This window comes from Heptranchias perlo, chromosome 12, assembly GCF_035084215.1.
Source record: "Heptranchias perlo isolate sHepPer1 chromosome 12, sHepPer1.hap1, whole genome shotgun sequence".
Lineage (NCBI taxonomy): Eukaryota > Metazoa > Chordata > Chondrichthyes > Hexanchiformes > Hexanchidae > Heptranchias > Heptranchias perlo.
In genome coordinates, this window is record NC_090336.1 from 67,577,878 (window position 1) to 67,599,498 (window position 21,621).

At 50.2% G+C, this 21,621-nt stretch overlaps 6 non-coding genes and 12 pseudogenes across 6 annotated transcripts; 6 read left to right on the forward strand and 12 right to left on the reverse strand.

Annotated features, from left to right (window-relative positions):
• Window positions 1-915: 915 nt before the first annotated feature.
• Window positions 916-1,044, reverse strand: LOC137330296 (U2 spliceosomal RNA; annotated as a pseudogene).
• An 844-nt stretch (window positions 1,045-1,888) lies between these two features.
• Window positions 1,889-2,094, reverse strand: LOC137328855 (U2 spliceosomal RNA; annotated as a pseudogene).
• A 1,231-nt stretch (window positions 2,095-3,325) lies between these two features.
• On the forward strand, window positions 3,326-3,491 carry LOC137329584 (U1 spliceosomal RNA). The gene has a single exon (XR_010964953.1). It is a non-coding gene; the product is annotated as a U1 spliceosomal RNA (small nuclear RNA).
• A 926-nt stretch (window positions 3,492-4,417) lies between these two features.
• Window positions 4,418-4,546, reverse strand: LOC137330297 (U2 spliceosomal RNA; annotated as a pseudogene).
• Window positions 4,547-5,390: 844 nt separating this feature from the next.
• On the reverse strand, window positions 5,391-5,596 carry LOC137328856 (U2 spliceosomal RNA; annotated as a pseudogene).
• Window positions 5,597-6,827: 1,231 nt separating this feature from the next.
• On the forward strand, window positions 6,828-6,993 carry LOC137329701 (U1 spliceosomal RNA). The gene has a single exon (XR_010964966.1). It is a non-coding gene; the product is annotated as a U1 spliceosomal RNA (small nuclear RNA).
• A 932-nt stretch (window positions 6,994-7,925) lies between these two features.
• LOC137330298 (U2 spliceosomal RNA) lies at window positions 7,926-8,054 on the reverse strand (annotated as a pseudogene).
• An 844-nt stretch (window positions 8,055-8,898) lies between these two features.
• Window positions 8,899-9,104, reverse strand: LOC137328857 (U2 spliceosomal RNA; annotated as a pseudogene).
• Window positions 9,105-10,335: 1,231 nt separating this feature from the next.
• Window positions 10,336-10,501, forward strand: LOC137329819 (U1 spliceosomal RNA). Its single transcript, XR_010964978.1, has one exon. It is a non-coding gene; the product is annotated as a U1 spliceosomal RNA (small nuclear RNA).
• A 932-nt stretch (window positions 10,502-11,433) lies between these two features.
• LOC137330300 (U2 spliceosomal RNA) lies at window positions 11,434-11,562 on the reverse strand (annotated as a pseudogene).
• Window positions 11,563-12,406: 844 nt separating this feature from the next.
• On the reverse strand, window positions 12,407-12,612 carry LOC137328858 (U2 spliceosomal RNA; annotated as a pseudogene).
• A 1,231-nt stretch (window positions 12,613-13,843) lies between these two features.
• LOC137329933 (U1 spliceosomal RNA) lies at window positions 13,844-14,009 on the forward strand. The gene has a single exon (XR_010964989.1). It is a non-coding gene; the product is annotated as a U1 spliceosomal RNA (small nuclear RNA).
• Window positions 14,010-14,941: 932 nt separating this feature from the next.
• LOC137330301 (U2 spliceosomal RNA) lies at window positions 14,942-15,070 on the reverse strand (annotated as a pseudogene).
• Window positions 15,071-15,914: 844 nt separating this feature from the next.
• LOC137328859 (U2 spliceosomal RNA) lies at window positions 15,915-16,120 on the reverse strand (annotated as a pseudogene).
• A 1,231-nt stretch (window positions 16,121-17,351) lies between these two features.
• On the forward strand, window positions 17,352-17,517 carry LOC137330051 (U1 spliceosomal RNA). The gene has a single exon (XR_010965001.1). It is a non-coding gene; the product is annotated as a U1 spliceosomal RNA (small nuclear RNA).
• Window positions 17,518-18,449: 932 nt separating this feature from the next.
• Window positions 18,450-18,578, reverse strand: LOC137330302 (U2 spliceosomal RNA; annotated as a pseudogene).
• An 844-nt stretch (window positions 18,579-19,422) lies between these two features.
• On the reverse strand, window positions 19,423-19,628 carry LOC137328860 (U2 spliceosomal RNA; annotated as a pseudogene).
• Window positions 19,629-20,859: 1,231 nt separating this feature from the next.
• On the forward strand, window positions 20,860-21,025 carry LOC137330168 (U1 spliceosomal RNA). Its single transcript, XR_010965014.1, has one exon. It is a non-coding gene; the product is annotated as a U1 spliceosomal RNA (small nuclear RNA).
• The last annotated feature ends 596 nt before the right edge of the window (window positions 21,026-21,621 follow it).

Below are 21,621 nucleotides of genomic sequence, written 5' to 3' on the forward strand. Positions count from 1 at the left end.
AGATTGTCGACCCCGCGGTCCACCAATCGGATGGGTGACGGTGTTGTGTGTGTGTGTGTGTGTGTGTGTGTGTGTGTACGTATGTCAGTCAGTCTCTCACTCAGAGCTGCTGTGGAAGGAAACCTTTTTAAAAAGAACTTGCATATCGAAAGAAAGATGTGTCTCAAGCTGCCGGGGCCCTGTCCATTGTCACGTTAATGGCTGGACTGCTTTGACCAGGAGACCTGTTTCCTGGGTCGGAGGTGTGAGATTCCAGGGGACCTGCTTTGTGCTGATTTCCAATGGCCGTCCCTCCCTCCCTCCCCCCAGGCCTTCCTTCTGAACACCTTTGGCGTTTTATCGAGGGCCAGAAGCCTGCCTGTGAAAGGGAAGGATCAGCCGGTCGGCCCCCTGCTGGTCGCTGCTGCTCGTGGAGCAGGCGTGCGTGTCCTCAGCCTCTCGGACAGGTTCCTCAGGCGGTTCCCAGGTGGCCCAGTGGTCGAGGACGCAACCTTTTAAATCGTTGAGACCCGGGTTCCAATCCCGGTCGGGGGGATGATTTTCTGGTGCAGATTAATTGGCACCACTCAAAGAAAGTCTCCCCTCCTGAGCGCAATGCTCCACCCTCACCACCACTGCCTTTTCCTCACCGAGACAAACAGACAGTCCGTCCAGTCCAGGAGCGCAGTTTTCATTTGTACTCAGACCCTGCTTGTTTAAAGTTAAGTTATTTTGCAGTTTGAATTATAATCGCTGCCTGCGTGCGAGCGAGCGAGCGAGCGAGCGAACGAGCGGCACTCAGCCCAGGAGAAGAAAAGAATACCACTGAGCTGAGAAAGTAAGTGCAATATATCAGCTTTATTCTCAGTCATAATACGTACACACGGACAGAGACGCTGGGAAAGAGCTGTTTTTCCTTTTGAATATCTCCCCACAGGGAGGTGCACCGTTGCCAGAGACACTGCAATACTGGGTCGATGCGTGGAGTGGACGGAGCCAAGCCCCTATTCCATCTCCCTGTTGCAAAATTCAATTTAATATTCGGTCCCAAAGCCGAGAAGCGATAACCTCCTGAATAGACGTTTGCCATTTGACTGAGTGTGAAAAGACTGAGTGTCAAAGTGGAAATGGCAACTCAAGCCCTCTGCTGGTGACACTGCTGCTACTGTAGGGAGCCATGTGTTCAGCCTTCTGTATATGTTTGCAGGGGATTGAGGGCAACTCCCCTGATGGTCTAGTGGTTAGGACGCAACATTTAAAACTCGTTGACACCCGGGTTCCAATCCCGGTCAGGGGATGATTTTCTGGTGCAGATTAATTGGCACCGTTCAAGAAAATCTCCCATCCTGAGCGCAATGCTCCACCCAAACCAGTGCCTTTTACTCACCTTAACACTCAGTTAGCAGCACAGTTTGATCTCACAGCTTCCAATGTGGCCATTCACAGTGCACTCCCTCCAAACACACACGCACTGTCTGCTCGCATTTTTAAAGTCAGCAACGTGAAGTTATTTCGCCTCTCGCTTGTGGCAGTTTGAACGTTAACATTGTGTCTCTCTCGCGCTCTCTGTTTCGGGAAATGTCTGACTTGGAAACAATTAATTCTGGAACTGCCAGTTTAAAACTGCAGTAATTTTTCACACAACAACTGGAGTTGAATGTTTCAGGTCAGGAGACCAAGTCTGTGGAAGGTGGCACGTCCCAATACACAGGCTTGCAGCTTCCTGAAAAGTGACCTGAGACTGACGTCTTTCCCTCCAAGGTAAAACTGCAAGAGGGAAAAGGAAGAAAGGGAGTGGCACTCATCCATCCCAGGAGTAAACAAAAAAACCACAGTTGCAATATCTCAGCATTCTGAGTAATAATACAGGCTCCAAAAATCCGTTCAGCATTTTGAATATCTCCCCACAGGGAGGTGCACCGTTGCCAGAGACACTGTAATACTGGGTCGATGCGTGGAGTGGACGGAGCAAGCTCTTGTTCCATCTCCCTGTTCCAAAAATCAATTTAATATTTGGTCCCCAGATAGGGGACATATCAGATATTAAACTGATAAGAACAGAAACTTTTTTTTTTTTTTTTCTGACACTCTGGGGTGCCTTATTGCCTTACAGATTCATTCCAGATTCCTTGCAGTGACATTACATCAAGCCAAAGCTCTACAAGCCAAAGCTCTACACTCTGCCCGAGGGGATTTCTCCCTGACTGCATCCCCCCGGCATACAATGGCAGGAAGGCTCCAAATGGTTGCCTTCCCCCACTTGACCACTTGATCTTCGCCAAAAGGCCGAGAAGCGATAACGCGCTCGATGCGAATTGATCTCCGCTCCTGTTTTCCCTCCCTCTTTGGTCTCTGGCTGACTGTGTCTAAAGCAGTCTAGAAGCACTGCCGTTCTCTCCCACTCTGGGCACATTTTTGCCACCGTTTCTAATTGCAACAGTGGATCAGTTTAAAGAAGTTGCCGTTTTTTCCTTTCTTGCTAGGATTGCTTGACAGATTGGTAAATTTGCCAGTCGGCCACCGATCAGATGGGAGAAGGTGGTGTCTCAACGGACCTCCGTCAGTCAGTCTCAGTCACTAACTCACTGCCGTGGAAGGAAACCGCTTTAAAGAAAACTAGTGACGTGACGTGACGTGTCTCACAGCGAGTGAGTGAGATTGCAACGGCCAATTGAGAAAGAGGTGAGGTGCTGACAATCAGCAGCTCGTGTTTAAACGTTCATTCCACAGCAGGCAAGACCAATCAAAAGAAAATACTGCAGATGCTGGCTCGGCTGGCTGGGCTGGCTGGCTGGAAATGGGAAATAAAAACACAAGACGTGTTAAAGGCTGGTTAAACTGTCGAAAGAAACAAGGCGTTAATGTTTCAGAAGTGCCTATTGAAAGATGTCTCTCAAGCTGCTCCCTGACTGGGCCCTGTCCATTGTCACGTTAATCCCAGGGCGGGGCGGGACTGCTTTGACCAGGAGACCTGTTTTCTGGGACGCAGGTGTGACATTCCAGGGAGTGCACCTGCTTTGTGCTGATTCGAAACGACCACGACAACGGCAACTTGCAGTTCTATATTACCACGACAACGCGCGTGTATATATTGCTACAGCAACAACTGGAGGCGGGACATTTCCCTTGAAGGGCGACATGCAAACAACCATCGCCGGCACCGCATCGCTGCAGTATTTTCTCCCAGAGTGTATCATCGGATATACGGTACGATATTTGAGCGGAATTAATCTCTCAGAGCATCAGCACGTTGCGAGCGAAGGGACGTTTTGATTCTTAAAACCTGCCCTTGCAATCGTAAAAGGTAGCGAATGCTGTCTAGTGGCAGTGTGTGGCGACCCAAGGCATACTTACCTGGCAGGGGAGAATCTGTGATCCCGAAGGCGGATCTCCCAGGATGAGGCTAGCCCATTGCACTTGGGGTGTGCGCTGACGCCTGCGATGTCCCCAAATGCGGGATACTCGACTGCAAAATTTGTGGTAGTGGGGGACTGCGTTCGCGCTCTCCCCTGCATCGAAACGAAAAGTTAGATTGTCGACCCCGCGGTCCACCAATCGGATGGGTGACGGTGTTGTGTGTGTGTGTGTGTGTGTGTGTGTACGTATGTCAGTCAGTCTCTCACTCAGAGCTGCTGTGGAAGGAAACCTTTTTAAAAAGAACTTGCATATCGAAAGAAAGATGTGTCTCAAGCTGCCGGGGCCCTGTCCATTGTCACGTTAATGGCTGGACTGCTTTGACCAGGAGACCTGTTTCCTGGGTCGGAGGTGTGAGATTCCAGGGGACCTGCTTTGTGCTGATTTCCAATGGCCGTCCCTCCCTCCCTCCCCCCAGGCCTTCCTTCTGAACACCTTTGGCGTTTTATCGAGGGCCAGAAGCCTGCCTGTGAAAGGGAAGGATCAGCCGGTCGGCCCCCTGCTGGTCGCTGCTGCTCGTGGAGCAGGCGTGCGTGTCCTCAGCCTCTCGGACAGGTTCCTCAGGCGGTTCCCAGGTGGCCCAGTGGTCGAGGACGCAACCTTTTAAATCGTTGAGACCCGGGTTCCAATCCCGGTCGGGGGGATGATTTTCTGGTGCAGATTAATTGGCACCACTCAAAGAAAGTCTCCCCTCCTGAGCGCAATGCTCCACCCTCACCACCACTGCCTTTTCCTCACCGAGACAAACAGACAGTCCGTCCAGTCCAGGAGCGCAGTTTTCATTTGTACTCAGACCCTGCTTGTTTAAAGTTAAGTTATTTTGCAGTTTGAATTATAATCGCTGCCTGCGTGCGAGCGAGCGAGCGAGCGAGCGAACGAGCGGCACTCAGCCCAGGAGAAGAAAAGAATACCACTGAGCTGAGAAAGTAAGTGCAATATATCAGCTTTATTCTCAGTCATAATACGTACACACGGACAGAGACGCTGGGAAAGAGCTGTTTTTCCTTTTGAATATCTCCCCACAGGGAGGTGCACCGTTGCCAGAGACACTGCAATACTGGGTCGATGCGTGGAGTGGACGGAGCCAAGCCCCTATTCCATCTCCCTGTTGCAAAATTCAATTTAATATTCGGTCCCAAAGCCGAGAAGCGATAACCTCCTGAATAGACGTTTGCCATTTGACTGAGTGTGAAAAGACTGAGTGTCAAAGTGGAAATGGCAACTCAAGCCCTCTGCTGGTGACACTGCTGCTACTGTAGGGAGCCATGTGTTCAGCCTTCTGTATATGTTTGCAGGGGATTGAGGGCAACTCCCCTGGTGGTCTAGTGGTTAGGACGCAACATTTAAAACTCGTTGAGACCCGGGTTCGAATCCCGGTCAGGGGATGATTTTCTGGTGCAGATTAATTGGCACCGTTCAAGAAAATCTCCCATCCTGAGCGCAATGCTCCACCCAAACCAGTGCCTTTTACTCACCTTAACACTCAGTTAGCAGCACAGTTTGATCTCACAGCTTCCAATGTGGCCATTCACAGTGCACTCCCTCCAAACACACACGCACTGTCTGCTCGCATTTTTAAAGTCAGCAACGTGAAGTTATTTCGCCTCTCGCTTGTGGCAGTTTGAACGTTAACATTGTGTCTCTCTCGCGCTCTCTGTTTCGGGAAATGTCTGACTTGGAAACAATTAATTCTGGAACTGCCAGTTTAAAACTGCAGTAATTTTTCACACAACAACTGGAGTTGAATGTTTCAGGTCAGGAGACCAAGTCTGTGGAAGGTGGCACGTCCCAATACACAGGCTTGCAGCTTCCTGAAAAGTGACCTGAGACTGACGTCTTTCCCTCCAAGGTAAAACTGCAAGAGGGAAAAGGAAGAAAGGGAGTGGCACTCATCCATCCCAGGAGTAAACAAAAAAACCACAGTTGCAATATCTCAGCATTCTGAGTAATAATACAGGCTCCAAAAATCCGTTCAGCATTTTGAATATCTCCCCACAGGGAGGTGCACCGTTGCCAGAGACACTGTAATACTGGGTCGATGCGTGGAGTGGACGGAGCAAGCTCTTGTTCCATCTCCCTGTTCCAAAAATCAATTTAATATTTGGTCCCCAGATAGGGGACATATCAGATATTAAACTGATAAGAACAGAAACTTTTTTTTTTTTTTTTCTGACACTCTGGGGTGCCTTATTGCCTTACAGATTCATTCCAGATTCCTTGCAGTGACATTACATCAAGCCAAAGCTCTACAAGCCAAAGCTCTACACTCTGCCCGAGGGGATTTCTCCCTGACTGCATCCCCCCGGCATACAATGGCAGGAAGGCTCCAAATGGTTGCCTTCCCCCACTTGACCACTTGATCTTCGCCAAAAGGCCGAGAAGCGATAACGCGCTCGATGCGAATTGATCTCCGCTCCTGTTTTCCCTCCCTCTTTGGTCTCTGGCTGACTGTGTCTAAAGCAGTCTAGAAGCACTGCCGTTCTCTCCCACTCTGGGCACATTTTTGCCACCGTTTCTAATTGCAACAGTGGATCAGTTTAAAGAAGTTGCCGTTTTTTCCTTTCTTGCTAGGATTGCTTGACAGATTGGTAAATTTGCCAGTCGGCCACCGATCAGATGGGAGAAGGTGGTGTCTCAACGGACCTCCGTCAGTCAGTCTCAGTCACTAACTCACTGCCGTGGAAGGAAACCGCTTTAAAGAAAACTAGTGACGTGACGTGACGTGTCTCACAGCGAGTGAGTGAGATTGCAACGGCCAATTGAGAAAGAGGTGAGGTGCTGACAATCAGCAGCTCGTGTTTAAACGTTCATTCCACAGCAGGCAAGACCAATCAAAAGAAAATACTGCAGATGCTGGCTCGGCTGGCTGGGCTGGCTGGCTGGAAATGGGAAATAAAAACACAAGACGTGTTAAAGGCTGGTTAAACTGTCGAAAGAAACAAGGCGTTAATGTTTCAGAAGTGCCTATTGAAAGATGTCTCTCAAGCTGCTCCCTGACTGGGCCCTGTCCATTGTCACGTTAATCCCAGGGCGGGGCGGGACTGCTTTGACCAGGAGACCTGTTTTCTGGGACGCAGGTGTGACATTCCAGGGAGTGCACCTGCTTTGTGCTGATTCGAAACGACCACGACAACGGCAACTTGCAGTTCTATATTACCACGACAACGCGCGTGTATATATTGCTACAGCAACAACTGGAGGCGGGACATTTCCCTTGAAGGGCGACATGCAAACAACCATCGCCGGCACCGCATCGCTGCAGTATTTTCTCCCAGAGTGTATCATCGGATATACGGTACGATATTTGAGCGGAATTAATCTCTCAGAGCATCAGCACGTTGCGAGCGAAGGGACGTTTTGATTCTTAAAACCTGCCCTTGCAATCGTAAAAGGTAGCGAATGCTGTCTAGTGGCAGTGTGTGGCGACCCAAGGCATACTTACCTGGCAGGGGAGAATCTGTGATCCCGAAGGCGGATCTCCCAGGATGAGGCTAGCCCATTGCACTTGGGGTGTGCGCTGACGCCTGCGATGTCCCCAAATGCGGGATACTCGACTGCAAAATTTGTGGTAGTGGGGGACTGCGTTCGCGCTCTCCCCTGCATCGAAACGAAAAGTTAGATTGTCGACCCCGCGGTCCACCAATCGGATGGGTGACGGTGTTGTGTGTGTGTGTGTGTGTGTGTGTGTGTGTGTACGTATGTCAGTCAGTCTCTCACTCAGAGCTGCTGTGGAAGGAAACCTTTTTAAAAAGAACTTGCATATCGAAAGAAAGATGTGTCTCAAGCTGCCGGGGCCCTGTCCATTGTCACGTTAATGGCTGGACTGCTTTGACCAGGAGACCTGTTTCCTGGGTCGGAGGTGTGAGATTCCAGGGGACCTGCTTTGTGCTGATTTCCAATGGCCGTCCCTCCCTCCCTCCCCCCAGGCCTTCCTTCTGAACACCTTTGGCGTTTTATCGAGGGCCAGAAGCCTGCCTGTGAAAGGGAAGGATCAGCCGGTCGGCCCCCTGCTGGTCGCTGCTGCTCGTGGAGCAGGCGTGCGTGTCCTCAGCCTCTCGGACAGGTTCCTCAGGCGGTTCCCAGGTGGCCCAGTGGTCGAGGACGCAACCTTTTAAATCGTTGAGACCCGGGTTCCAATCCCGGTCGGGGGGATGATTTTCTGGTGCAGATTAATTGGCACCACTCAAAGAAAGTCTCCCCTCCTGAGCGCAATGCTCCACCCTCACCACCACTGCCTTTTCCTCACCGAGACAAACAGACAGTCCGTCCAGTCCAGGAGCGCAGTTTTCATTTGTACTCAGACCCTGCTTGTTTAAAGTTAAGTTATTTTGCAGTTTGAATTATAATCGCTGCCTGCGTGCGAGCGAGCGAGCGAGCGAGCGAACGAGCGGCACTCAGCCCAGGAGAAGAAAAGAATACCACTGAGCTGAGAAAGTAAGTGCAATATATCAGCTTTATTCTCAGTCATAATACGTACACACGGACAGAGACGCTGGGAAAGAGCTGTTTTTCCTTTTGAATATCTCCCCACAGGGAGGTGCACCGTTGCCAGAGACACTGCAATACTGGGTCGATGCGTGGAGTGGACGGAGCCAAGCCCCTATTCCATCTCCCTGTTGCAAAATTCAATTTAATATTCGGTCCCAAAGCCGAGAAGCGATAACCTCCTGAATAGACGTTTGCCATTTGACTGAGTGTGAAAAGACTGAGTGTCAAAGTGGAAATGGCAACTCAAGCCCTCTGCTGGTGACACTGCTGCTACTGTAGGGAGCCATGTGTTCAGCCTTCTGTATATGTTTGCAGGGGATTGAGGGCAACTCCCCTGATGGTCTAGTGGTTAGGACGCAACATTTAAAACTCGTTGACACCCGGGTTCCAATCCCGGTCAGGGGATGATTTTCTGGTGCAGATTAATTGGCACCGTTCAAGAAAATCTCCCATCCTGAGCGCAATGCTCCACCCAAACCAGTGCCTTTTACTCACCTTAACACTCAGTTAGCAGCACAGTTTGATCTCACAGCTTCCAATGTGGCCATTCACAGTGCACTCCCTCCAAACACACACGCACTGTCTGCTCGCATTTTTAAAGTCAGCAACGTGAAGTTATTTCGCCTCTCGCTTGTGGCAGTTTGAACGTTAACATTGTGTCTCTCTCGCGCTCTCTGTTTCGGGAAATGTCTGACTTGGAAACAATTAATTCTGGAACTGCCAGTTTAAAACTGCAGTAATTTTTCACACAACAACTGGAGTTGAATGTTTCAGGTCAGGAGACCAAGTCTGTGGAAGGTGGCACGTCCCAATACACAGGCTTGCAGCTTCCTGAAAAGTGACCTGAGACTGACGTCTTTCCCTCCAAGGTAAAACTGCAAGAGGGAAAAGGAAGAAAGGGAGTGGCACTCATCCATCCCAGGAGTAAACAAAAAAACCACAGTTGCAATATCTCAGCATTCTGAGTAATAATACAGGCTCCAAAAATCCGTTCAGCATTTTGAATATCTCCCCACAGGGAGGTGCACCGTTGCCAGAGACACTGTAATACTGGGTCGATGCGTGGAGTGGACGGAGCAAGCTCTTGTTCCATCTCCCTGTTCCAAAAATCAATTTAATATTTGGTCCCCAGATAGGGGACATATCAGATATTAAACTGATAAGAACAGAAACTTTTTTTTTTTTTTTTCTGACACTCTGGGGTGCCTTATTGCCTTACAGATTCATTCCAGATTCCTTGCAGTGACATTACATCAAGCCAAAGCTCTACAAGCCAAAGCTCTACACTCTGCCCGAGGGGATTTCTCCCTGACTGCATCCCCCCGGCATACAATGGCAGGAAGGCTCCAAATGGTTGCCTTCCCCCACTTGACCACTTGATCTTCGCCAAAAGGCCGAGAAGCGATAACGCGCTCGATGCGAATTGATCTCCGCTCCTGTTTTCCCTCCCTCTTTGGTCTCTGGCTGACTGTGTCTAAAGCAGTCTAGAAGCACTGCCGTTCTCTCCCACTCTGGGCACATTTTTGCCACCGTTTCTAATTGCAACAGTGGATCAGTTTAAAGAAGTTGCCGTTTTTTCCTTTCTTGCTAGGATTGCTTGACAGATTGGTAAATTTGCCAGTCGGCCACCGATCAGATGGGAGAAGGTGGTGTCTCAACGGACCTCCGTCAGTCAGTCTCAGTCACTAACTCACTGCCGTGGAAGGAAACCGCTTTAAAGAAAACTAGTGACGTGACGTGACGTGTCTCACAGCGAGTGAGTGAGATTGCAACGGCCAATTGAGAAAGAGGTGAGGTGCTGACAATCAGCAGCTCGTGTTTAAACGTTCATTCCACAGCAGGCAAGACCAATCAAAAGAAAATACTGCAGATGCTGGCTCGGCTGGCTGGGCTGGCTGGCTGGAAATGGGAAATAAAAACACAAGACGTGTTAAAGGCTGGTTAAACTGTCGAAAGAAACAAGGCGTTAATGTTTCAGAAGTGCCTATTGAAAGATGTCTCTCAAGCTGCTCCCTGACTGGGCCCTGTCCATTGTCACGTTAATCCCAGGGCGGGGCGGGACTGCTTTGACCAGGAGACCTGTTTTCTGGGACGCAGGTGTGACATTCCAGGGAGTGCACCTGCTTTGTGCTGATTCGAAACGACCACGACAACGGCAACTTGCAGTTCTATATTACCACGACAACGCGCGTGTATATATTGCTACAGCAACAACTGGAGGCGGGACATTTCCCTTGAAGGGCGACATGCAAACAACCATCGCCGGCACCGCATCGCTGCAGTATTTTCTCCCAGAGTGTATCATCGGATATACGGTACGATATTTGAGCGGAATTAATCTCTCAGAGCATCAGCACGTTGCGAGCGAAGGGACGTTTTGATTCTTAAAACCTGCCCTTGCAATCGTAAAAGGTAGCGAATGCTGTCTAGTGGCAGTGTGTGGCGACCCAAGGCATACTTACCTGGCAGGGGAGAATCTGTGATCCCGAAGGCGGATCTCCCAGGATGAGGCTAGCCCATTGCACTTGGGGTGTGCGCTGACGCCTGCGATGTCCCCAAATGCGGGATACTCGACTGCAAAATTTGTGGTAGTGGGGGACTGCGTTCGCGCTCTCCCCTGCATCGAAACGAAAAGTTAGATTGTCGACCCCGCGGTCCACCAATCGGATGGGTGACGGTGTTGTGTGTGTGTGTGTGTGTGTGTGTGTGTGTGTACGTATGTCAGTCAGTCTCTCACTCAGAGCTGCTGTGGAAGGAAACCTTTTTAAAAAGAACTTGCATATCGAAAGAAAGATGTGTCTCAAGCTGCCGGGGCCCTGTCCATTGTCACGTTAATGGCTGGACTGCTTTGACCAGGAGACCTGTTTCCTGGGTCGGAGGTGTGAGATTCCAGGGGACCTGCTTTGTGCTGATTTCCAATGGCCGTCCCTCCCTCCCTCCCCCCAGGCCTTCCTTCTGAACACCTTTGGCGTTTTATCGAGGGCCAGAAGCCTGCCTGTGAAAGGGAAGGATCAGCCGGTCGGCCCCCTGCTGGTCGCTGCTGCTCGTGGAGCAGGCGTGCGTGTCCTCAGCCTCTCGGACAGGTTCCTCAGGCGGTTCCCAGGTGGCCCAGTGGTCGAGGACGCAACCTTTTAAATCGTTGAGACCCGGGTTCCAATCCCGGTCGGGGGGATGATTTTCTGGTGCAGATTAATTGGCACCACTCAAAGAAAGTCTCCCCTCCTGAGCGCAATGCTCCACCCTCACCACCACTGCCTTTTCCTCACCGAGACAAACAGACAGTCCGTCCAGTCCAGGAGCGCAGTTTTCATTTGTACTCAGACCCTGCTTGTTTAAAGTTAAGTTATTTTGCAGTTTGAATTATAATCGCTGCCTGCGTGCGAGCGAGCGAGCGAGCGAGCGAACGAGCGGCACTCAGCCCAGGAGAAGAAAAGAATACCACTGAGCTGAGAAAGTAAGTGCAATATATCAGCTTTATTCTCAGTCATAATACGTACACACGGACAGAGACGCTGGGAAAGAGCTGTTTTTCCTTTTGAATATCTCCCCACAGGGAGGTGCACCGTTGCCAGAGACACTGCAATACTGGGTCGATGCGTGGAGTGGACGGAGCCAAGCCCCTATTCCATCTCCCTGTTGCAAAATTCAATTTAATATTCGGTCCCAAAGCCGAGAAGCGATAACCTCCTGAATAGACGTTTGCCATTTGACTGAGTGTGAAAAGACTGAGTGTCAAAGTGGAAATGGCAACTCAAGCCCTCTGCTGGTGACACTGCTGCTACTGTAGGGAGCCATGTGTTCAGCCTTCTGTATATGTTTGCAGGGGATTGAGGGCAACTCCCCTGATGGTCTAGTGGTTAGGACGCAACATTTAAAACTCGTTGACACCCGGGTTCCAATCCCGGTCAGGGGATGATTTTCTGGTGCAGATTAATTGGCACCGTTCAAGAAAATCTCCCATCCTGAGCGCAATGCTCCACCCAAACCAGTGCCTTTTACTCACCTTAACACTCAGTTAGCAGCACAGTTTGATCTCACAGCTTCCAATGTGGCCATTCACAGTGCACTCCCTCCAAACACACACGCACTGTCTGCTCGCATTTTTAAAGTCAGCAACGTGAAGTTATTTCGCCTCTCGCTTGTGGCAGTTTGAACGTTAACATTGTGTCTCTCTCGCGCTCTCTGTTTCGGGAAATGTCTGACTTGGAAACAATTAATTCTGGAACTGCCAGTTTAAAACTGCAGTAATTTTTCACACAACAACTGGAGTTGAATGTTTCAGGTCAGGAGACCAAGTCTGTGGAAGGTGGCACGTCCCAATACACAGGCTTGCAGCTTCCTGAAAAGTGACCTGAGACTGACGTCTTTCCCTCCAAGGTAAAACTGCAAGAGGGAAAAGGAAGAAAGGGAGTGGCACTCATCCATCCCAGGAGTAAACAAAAAAACCACAGTTGCAATATCTCAGCATTCTGAGTAATAATACAGGCTCCAAAAATCCGTTCAGCATTTTGAATATCTCCCCACAGGGAGGTGCACCGTTGCCAGAGACACTGTAATACTGGGTCGATGCGTGGAGTGGACGGAGCAAGCTCTTGTTCCATCTCCCTGTTCCAAAAATCAATTTAATATTTGGTCCCCAGATAGGGGACATATCAGATATTAAACTGATAAGAACAGAAACTTTTTTTTTTTTTTTTCTGACACTCTGGGGTGCCTTATTGCCTTACAGATTCATTCCAGATTCCTTGCAGTGACATTACATCAAGCCAAAGCTCTACAAGCCAAAGCTCTACACTCTGCCCGAGGGGATTTCTCCCTGACTGCATCCCCCCGGCATACAATGGCAGGAAGGCTCCAAATGGTTGCCTTCCCCCACTTGACCACTTGATCTTCGCCAAAAGGCCGAGAAGCGATAACGCGCTCGATGCGAATTGATCTCCGCTCCTGTTTTCCCTCCCTCTTTGGTCTCTGGCTGACTGTGTCTAAAGCAGTCTAGAAGCACTGCCGTTCTCTCCCACTCTGGGCACATTTTTGCCACCGTTTCTAATTGCAACAGTGGATCAGTTTAAAGAAGTTGCCGTTTTTTCCTTTCTTGCTAGGATTGCTTGACAGATTGGTAAATTTGCCAGTCGGCCACCGATCAGATGGGAGAAGGTGGTGTCTCAACGGACCTCCGTCAGTCAGTCTCAGTCACTAACTCACTGCCGTGGAAGGAAACCGCTTTAAAGAAAACTAGTGACGTGACGTGACGTGTCTCACAGCGAGTGAGTGAGATTGCAACGGCCAATTGAGAAAGAGGTGAGGTGCTGACAATCAGCAGCTCGTGTTTAAACGTTCATTCCACAGCAGGCAAGACCAATCAAAAGAAAATACTGCAGATGCTGGCTCGGCTGGCTGGGCTGGCTGGCTGGAAATGGGAAATAAAAACACAAGACGTGTTAAAGGCTGGTTAAACTGTCGAAAGAAACAAGGCGTTAATGTTTCAGAAGTGCCTATTGAAAGATGTCTCTCAAGCTGCTCCCTGACTGGGCCCTGTCCATTGTCACGTTAATCCCAGGGCGGGGCGGGACTGCTTTGACCAGGAGACCTGTTTTCTGGGACGCAGGTGTGACATTCCAGGGAGTGCACCTGCTTTGTGCTGATTCGAAACGACCACGACAACGGCAACTTGCAGTTCTATATTACCACGACAACGCGCGTGTATATATTGCTACAGCAACAACTGGAGGCGGGACATTTCCCTTGAAGGGCGACATGCAAACAACCATCGCCGGCACCGCATCGCTGCAGTATTTTCTCCCAGAGTGTATCATCGGATATACGGTACGATATTTGAGCGGAATTAATCTCTCAGAGCATCAGCACGTTGCGAGCGAAGGGACGTTTTGATTCTTAAAACCTGCCCTTGCAATCGTAAAAGGTAGCGAATGCTGTCTAGTGGCAGTGTGTGGCGACCCAAGGCATACTTACCTGGCAGGGGAGAATCTGTGATCCCGAAGGCGGATCTCCCAGGATGAGGCTAGCCCATTGCACTTGGGGTGTGCGCTGACGCCTGCGATGTCCCCAAATGCGGGATACTCGACTGCAAAATTTGTGGTAGTGGGGGACTGCGTTCGCGCTCTCCCCTGCATCGAAACGAAAAGTTAGATTGTCGACCCCGCGGTCCACCAATCGGATGGGTGACGGTGTTGTGTGTGTGTGTGTGTGTGTGTGTGTGTGTGTACGTATGTCAGTCAGTCTCTCACTCAGAGCTGCTGTGGAAGGAAACCTTTTTAAAAAGAACTTGCATATCGAAAGAAAGATGTGTCTCAAGCTGCCGGGGCCCTGTCCATTGTCACGTTAATGGCTGGACTGCTTTGACCAGGAGACCTGTTTCCTGGGTCGGAGGTGTGAGATTCCAGGGGACCTGCTTTGTGCTGATTTCCAATGGCCGTCCCTCCCTCCCTCCCCCCAGGCCTTCCTTCTGAACACCTTTGGCGTTTTATCGAGGGCCAGAAGCCTGCCTGTGAAAGGGAAGGATCAGCCGGTCGGCCCCCTGCTGGTCGCTGCTGCTCGTGGAGCAGGCGTGCGTGTCCTCAGCCTCTCGGACAGGTTCCTCAGGCGGTTCCCAGGTGGCCCAGTGGTCGAGGACGCAACCTTTTAAATCGTTGAGACCCGGGTTCCAATCCCGGTCGGGGGGATGATTTTCTGGTGCAGATTAATTGGCACCACTCAAAGAAAGTCTCCCCTCCTGAGCGCAATGCTCCACCCTCACCACCACTGCCTTTTCCTCACCGAGACAAACAGACAGTCCGTCCAGTCCAGGAGCGCAGTTTTCATTTGTACTCAGACCCTGCTTGTTTAAAGTTAAGTTATTTTGCAGTTTGAATTATAATCGCTGCCTGCGTGCGAGCGAGCGAGCGAGCGAGCGAACGAGCGGCACTCAGCCCAGGAGAAGAAAAGAATACCACTGAGCTGAGAAAGTAAGTGCAATATATCAGCTTTATTCTCAGTCATAATACGTACACACGGACAGAGACGCTGGGAAAGAGCTGTTTTTCCTTTTGAATATCTCCCCACAGGGAGGTGCACCGTTGCCAGAGACACTGCAATACTGGGTCGATGCGTGGAGTGGACGGAGCCAAGCCCCTATTCCATCTCCCTGTTGCAAAATTCAATTTAATATTCGGTCCCAAAGCCGAGAAGCGATAACCTCCTGAATAGACGTTTGCCATTTGACTGAGTGTGAAAAGACTGAGTGTCAAAGTGGAAATGGCAACTCAAGCCCTCTGCTGGTGACACTGCTGCTACTGTAGGGAGCCATGTGTTCAGCCTTCTGTATATGTTTGCAGGGGATTGAGGGCAACTCCCCTGATGGTCTAGTGGTTAGGACGCAACATTTAAAACTCGTTGACACCCGGGTTCCAATCCCGGTCAGGGGATGATTTTCTGGTGCAGATTAATTGGCACCGTTCAAGAAAATCTCCCATCCTGAGCGCAATGCTCCACCCAAACCAGTGCCTTTTACTCACCTTAACACTCAGTTAGCAGCACAGTTTGATCTCACAGCTTCCAATGTGGCCATTCACAGTGCACTCCCTCCAAACACACACGCACTGTCTGCTCGCATTTTTAAAGTCAGCAACGTGAAGTTATTTCGCCTCTCGCTTGTGGCAGTTTGAACGTTAACATTGTGTCTCTCTCGCGCTCTCTGTTTCGGGAAATGTCTGACTTGGAAACAATTAATTCTGGAACTGCCAGTTTAAAACTGCAGTAATTTTTCACACAACAACTGGAGTTGAATGTTTCAGGTCAGGAGACCAAGTCTGTGGAAGGTGGCACGTCCCAATACACAGGCTTGCAGCTTCCTGAAAAGTGACCTGAGACTGACGTCTTTCCCTCCAAGGTAAAACTGCAAGAGGGAAAAGGAAGAAAGGGAGTGGCACTCATCCATCCCAGGAGTAAACAAAAAAACCACAGTTGCAATATCTCAGCATTCTGAGTAATAATACAGGCTCCAAAAATCCGTTCAGCATTTTGAATATCTCCCCACAGGGAGGTGCACCGTTGCCAGAGACACTGTAATACTGGGTCGATGCGTGGAGTGGACGGAGCAAGCTCTTGTTCCATCTCCCTGTTCCAAAAATCAATTTAATATTTGGTCCCCAGATAGGGGACATATCAGATATTAAACTGATAAGAACAGAAACTTTTTTTTTTTTTTTTCTGACACTCTGGGGTGCCTTATTGCCTTACAGATTCATTCCAGATTCCTTGCAGTGACATTACATCAAGCCAAAGCTCTACAAGCCAAAGCTCTACACTCTGCCCGAGGGGATTTCTCCCTGACTGCATCCCCCCGGCATACAATGGCAGGAAGGCTCCAAATGGTTGCCTTCCCCCACTTGACCACTTGATCTTCGCCAAAAGGCCGAGAAGCGATAACGCGCTCGATGCGAATTGATCTCCGCTCCTGTTTTCCCTCCCTCTTTGGTCTCTGGCTGACTGTGTCTAAAGCAGTCTAGAAGCACTGCCGTTCTCTCCCACTCTGGGCACATTTTTGCCACCGTTTCTAATTGCAACAGTGGATCAGTTTAAAGAAGTTGCCGTTTTTTCCTTTCTTGCTAGGATTGCTTGACAGATTGGTAAATTTGCCAGTCGGCCACCGATCAGATGGGAGAAGGTGGTGTCTCAACGGACCTCCGTCAGTCAGTCTCAGTCACTAACTCACTGCCGTGGAAGGAAACCGCTTTAAAGAAAACTAGTGACGTGACGTGACGTGTCTCACAGCGAGTGAGTGAGATTGCAACGGCCAATTGAGAAAGAGGTGAGGTGCTGACAATCAGCAGCTCGTGTTTAAACGTTCATTCCACAGCAGGCAAGACCAATCAAAAGAAAATACTGCAGATGCTGGCTCGGCTGGCTGGGCTGGCTGGCTGGAAATGGGAAATAAAAACACAAGACGTGTTAAAGGCTGGTTAAACTGTCGAAAGAAACAAGGCGTTAATGTTTCAGAAGTGCCTATTGAAAGATGTCTCTCAAGCTGCTCCCTGACTGGGCCCTGTCCATTGTCACGTTAATCCCAGGGCGGGGCGGGACTGCTTTGACCAGGAGACCTGTTTTCTGGGACGCAGGTGTGACATTCCAGGGAGTGCACCTGCTTTGTGCTGATTCGAAACGACCACGACAACGGCAACTTGCAGTTCTATATTACCACGACAACGCGCGTGTATATATTGCTACAGCAACAACTGGAGGCGGGACATTTCCCTTGAAGGGCGACATGCAAACAACCATCGCCGGCACCGCATCGCTGCAGTATTTTCTCCCAGAGTGTATCATCGGATATACGGTACGATATTTGAGCGGAATTAATCTCTCAGAGCATCAGCACGTTGCGAGCGAAGGGACGTTTTGATTCTTAAAACCTGCCCTTGCAATCGTAAAAGGTAGCGAATGCTGTCTAGTGGCAGTGTGTGGCGACCCAAGGCATACTTACCTGGCAGGGGAGAATCTGTGATCCCGAAGGCGGATCTCCCAGGATGAGGCTAGCCCATTGCACTTGGGGTGTGCGCTGACGCCTGCGATGTCCCCAAATGCGGGATACTCGACTGCAAAATTTGTGGTAGTGGGGGACTGCGTTCGCGCTCTCCCCTGCATCGAAACGAAAAGTTAGATTGTCGACCCCGCGGTCCACCAATCGGATGGGTGACGGTGTTGTGTGTGTGTGTGTGTGTGTGTGTGTGTGTGTACGTATGTCAGTCAGTCTCTCACTCAGAGCTGCTGTGGAAGGAAACCTTTTTAAAAAGAACTTGCATATCGAAAGAAAGATGTGTCTCAAGCTGCCGGGGCCCTGTCCATTGTCACGTTAATGGCTGGACTGCTTTGACCAGGAGACCTGTTTCCTGGGTCGGAGGTGTGAGATTCCAGGGGACCTGCTTTGTGCTGATTTCCAATGGCCGTCCCTCCCTCCCTCCCCCCAGGCCTTCCTTCTGAACACCTTTGGCGTTTTATCGAGGGCCAGAAGCCTGCCTGTGAAAGGGAAGGATCAGCCGGTCGGCCCCCTGCTGGTCGCTGCTGCTCGTGGAGCAGGCGTGCGTGTCCTCAGCCTCTCGGACAGGTTCCTCAGGCGGTTCCCAGGTGGCCCAGTGGTCGAGGACGCAACCTTTTAAATCGTTGAGACCCGGGTTCCAATCCCGGTCGGGGGGATGATTTTCTGGTGCAGATTAATTGGCACCACTCAAAGAAAGTCTCCCCTCCTGAGCGCAATGCTCCACCCTCACCACCACTGCCTTTTCCTCACCGAGACAAACAGACAGTCCGTCCAGTCCAGGAGCGCAGTTTTCATTTGTACTCAGACCCTGCTTGTTTAAAGTTAAGTTATTTTGCAGTTTGAATTATAATCGCTGCCTGCGTGCGAGCGAGCGAGCGAGCGAGCGAACGAGCGGCACTCAGCCCAGGAGAAGAAAAGAATACCACTGAGCTGAGAAAGTAAGTGCAATATATCAGCTTTATTCTCAGTCATAATACGTACACACGGACAGAGACGCTGGGAAAGAGCTGTTTTTCCTTTTGAATATCTCCCCACAGGGAGGTGCACCGTTGCCAGAGACACTGCAATACTGGGTCGATGCGTGGAGTGGACGGAGCCAAGCCCCTATTCCATCTCCCTGTTGCAAAATTCAATTTAATATTCGGTCCCAAAGCCGAGAAGCGATAACCTCCTGAATAGACGTTTGCCATTTGACTGAGTGTGAAAAGACTGAGTGTCAAAGTGGAAATGGCAACTCAAGCCCTCTGCTGGTGACACTGCTGCTACTGTAGGGAGCCATGTGTTCAGCCTTCTGTATATGTTTGCAGGGGATTGAGGGCAACTCCCCTGATGGTCTAGTGGTTAGGACGCAACATTTAAAACTCGTTGACACCCGGGTTCCAATCCCGGTCAGGGGATGATTTTCTGGTGCAGATTAATTGGCACCGTTCAAGAAAATCTCCCATCCTGAGCGCAATGCTCCACCCAAACCAGTGCCTTTTACTCACCTTAACACTCAGTTAGCAGCACAGTTTGATCTCACAGCTTCCAATGTGGCCATTCACAGTGCACTCCCTCCAAACACACACGCACTGTCTGCTCGCATTTTTAAAGTCAGCAACGTGAAGTTATTTCGCCTCTCGCTTGTGGCAGTTTGAACGTTAACATTGTGTCTCTCTCGCGCTCTCTGTTTCGGGAAATGTCTGACTTGGAAACAATTAATTCTGGAACTGCCAGTTTAAAACTGCAGTAATTTTTCACACAACAACTGGAGTTGAATGTTTCAGGTCAGGAGACCAAGTCTGTGGAAGGTGGCACGTCCCAATACACAGGCTTGCAGCTTCCTGAAAAGTGACCTGAGACTGACGTCTTTCCCTCCAAGGTAAAACTGCAAGAGGGAAAAGGAAGAAAGGGAGTGGCACTCATCCATCCCAGGAGTAAACAAAAAAACCACAGTTGCAATATCTCAGCATTCTGAGTAATAATACAGGCTCCAAAAATCCGTTCAGCATTTTGAATATCTCCCCACAGGGAGGTGCACCGTTGCCAGAGACACTGTAATACTGGGTCGATGCGTGGAGTGGACGGAGCAAGCTCTTGTTCCATCTCCCTGTTCCAAAAATCAATTTAATATTTGGTCCCCAGATAGGGGACATATCAGATATTAAACTGATAAGAACAGAAACTTTTTTTTTTTTTTTTCTGACACTCTGGGGTGCCTTATTGCCTTACAGATTCATTCCAGATTCCTTGCAGTGACATTACATCAAGCCAAAGCTCTACAAGCCAAAGCTCTACACTCTGCCCGAGGGGATTTCTCCCTGACTGCATCCCCCCGGCATACAATGGCAGGAAGGCTCCAAATGGTTGCCTTCCCCCACTTGACCACTTGATCTTCGCCAAAAGGCCGAGAAGCGATAACGCGCTCGATGCGAATTGATCTCCGCTCCTGTTTTCCCTCCCTCTTTGGTCTCTGGCTGACTGTGTCTAAAGCAGTCTAGAAGCACTGCCGTTCTCTCCCACTCTGGGCACATTTTTGCCACCGTTTCTAATTGCAACAGTGGATCAGTTTAAAGAAGTTGCCGTTTTTTCCTTTCTTGCTAGGATTGCTTGACAGATTGGTAAATTTGCCAGTCGGCCACCGATCAGATGGGAGAAGGTGGTGTCTCAACGGACCTCCGTCAGTCAGTCTCAGTCACTAACTCACTGCCGTGGAAGGAAACCGCTTTAAAGAAAACTAGTGACGTGACGTGACGTGTCTCACAGCGAGTGAGTGAGATTGCAACGGCCAATTGAGAAAGAGGTGAGGTGCTGACAATCAGCAGCTCGTGTTTAAACGTTCATTCCACAGCAGGCAAGACCAATCAAAAGAAAATACTGCAGATGCTGGCTCGGCTGGCTGGGCTGGCTGGCTGGAAATGGGAAATAAAAACACAAGACGTGTTAAAGGCTGGTTAAACTGTCGAAAGAAACAAGGCGTTAATGTTTCAGAAGTGCCTATTGAAAGATGTCTCTCAAGCTGCTCCCTGACTGGGCCCTGTCCATTGTCACGTTAATCCCAGGGCGGGGCGGGACTGCTTTGACCAGGAGACCTGTTTTCTGGGACGCAGGTGTGACATTCCAGGGAGTGCACCTGCTTTGTGCTGATTCGAAACGACCACGACAACGGCAACTTGCAGTTCTATATTACCACGACAACGCGCGTGTATATATTGCTACAGCAACAACTGGAGGCGGGACATTTCCCTTGAAGGGCGACATGCAAACAACCATCGCCGGCACCGCATCGCTGCAGTATTTTCTCCCAGAGTGTATCATCGGATATACGGTACGATATTTGAGCGGAATTAATCTCTCAGAGCATCAGCACGTTGCGAGCGAAGGGACGTTTTGATTCTTAAAACCTGCCCTTGCAATCGTAAAAGGTAGCGAATGCTGTCTAGTGGCAGTGTGTGGCGACCCAAGGCATACTTACCTGGCAGGGGAGAATCTGTGATCCCGAAGGCGGATCTCCCAGGATGAGGCTAGCCCATTGCACTTGGGGTGTGCGCTGACGCCTGCGATGTCCCCAAATGCGGGATACTCGACTGCAAAATTTGTGGTAGTGGGGGACTGCGTTCGCGCTCTCCCCTGCATCGAAACGAAAAGTTAGATTGTCGACCCCGCGGTCCACCAATCGGATGGGTGACGGTGTTGTGTGTGTGTGTGTGTGTGTGTGTGTGTGTGTACGTATGTCAGTCAGTCTCTCACTCAGAGCTGCTGTGGAAGGAAACCTTTTTAAAAAGAACTTGCATATCGAAAGAAAGATGTGTCTCAAGCTGCCGGGGCCCTGTCCATTGTCACGTTAATGGCTGGACTGCTTTGACCAGGAGACCTGTTTCCTGGGTCGGAGGTGTGAGATTCCAGGGGACCTGCTTTGTGCTGATTTCCAATGGCCGTCCCTCCCTCCCTCCCCCCAGGCCTTCCTTCTGAACACCTTTGGCGTTTTATCGAGGGCCAGAAGCCTGCCTGTGAAAGGGAAGGATCAGCCGGTCGGCCCCCTGCTGGTCGCTGCTGCTCGTGGAGCAGGCGTGCGTGTCCTCAGCCTCTCGGACAGGTTCCTCAGGCGGTTCCCAGGTGGCCCAGTGGTCGAGGACGCAACCTTTTAAATCGTTGAGACCCGGGTTCCAATCCCGGTCGGGGGGATGATTTTCTGGTGCAGATTAATTGGCACCACTCAAAGAAAGTCT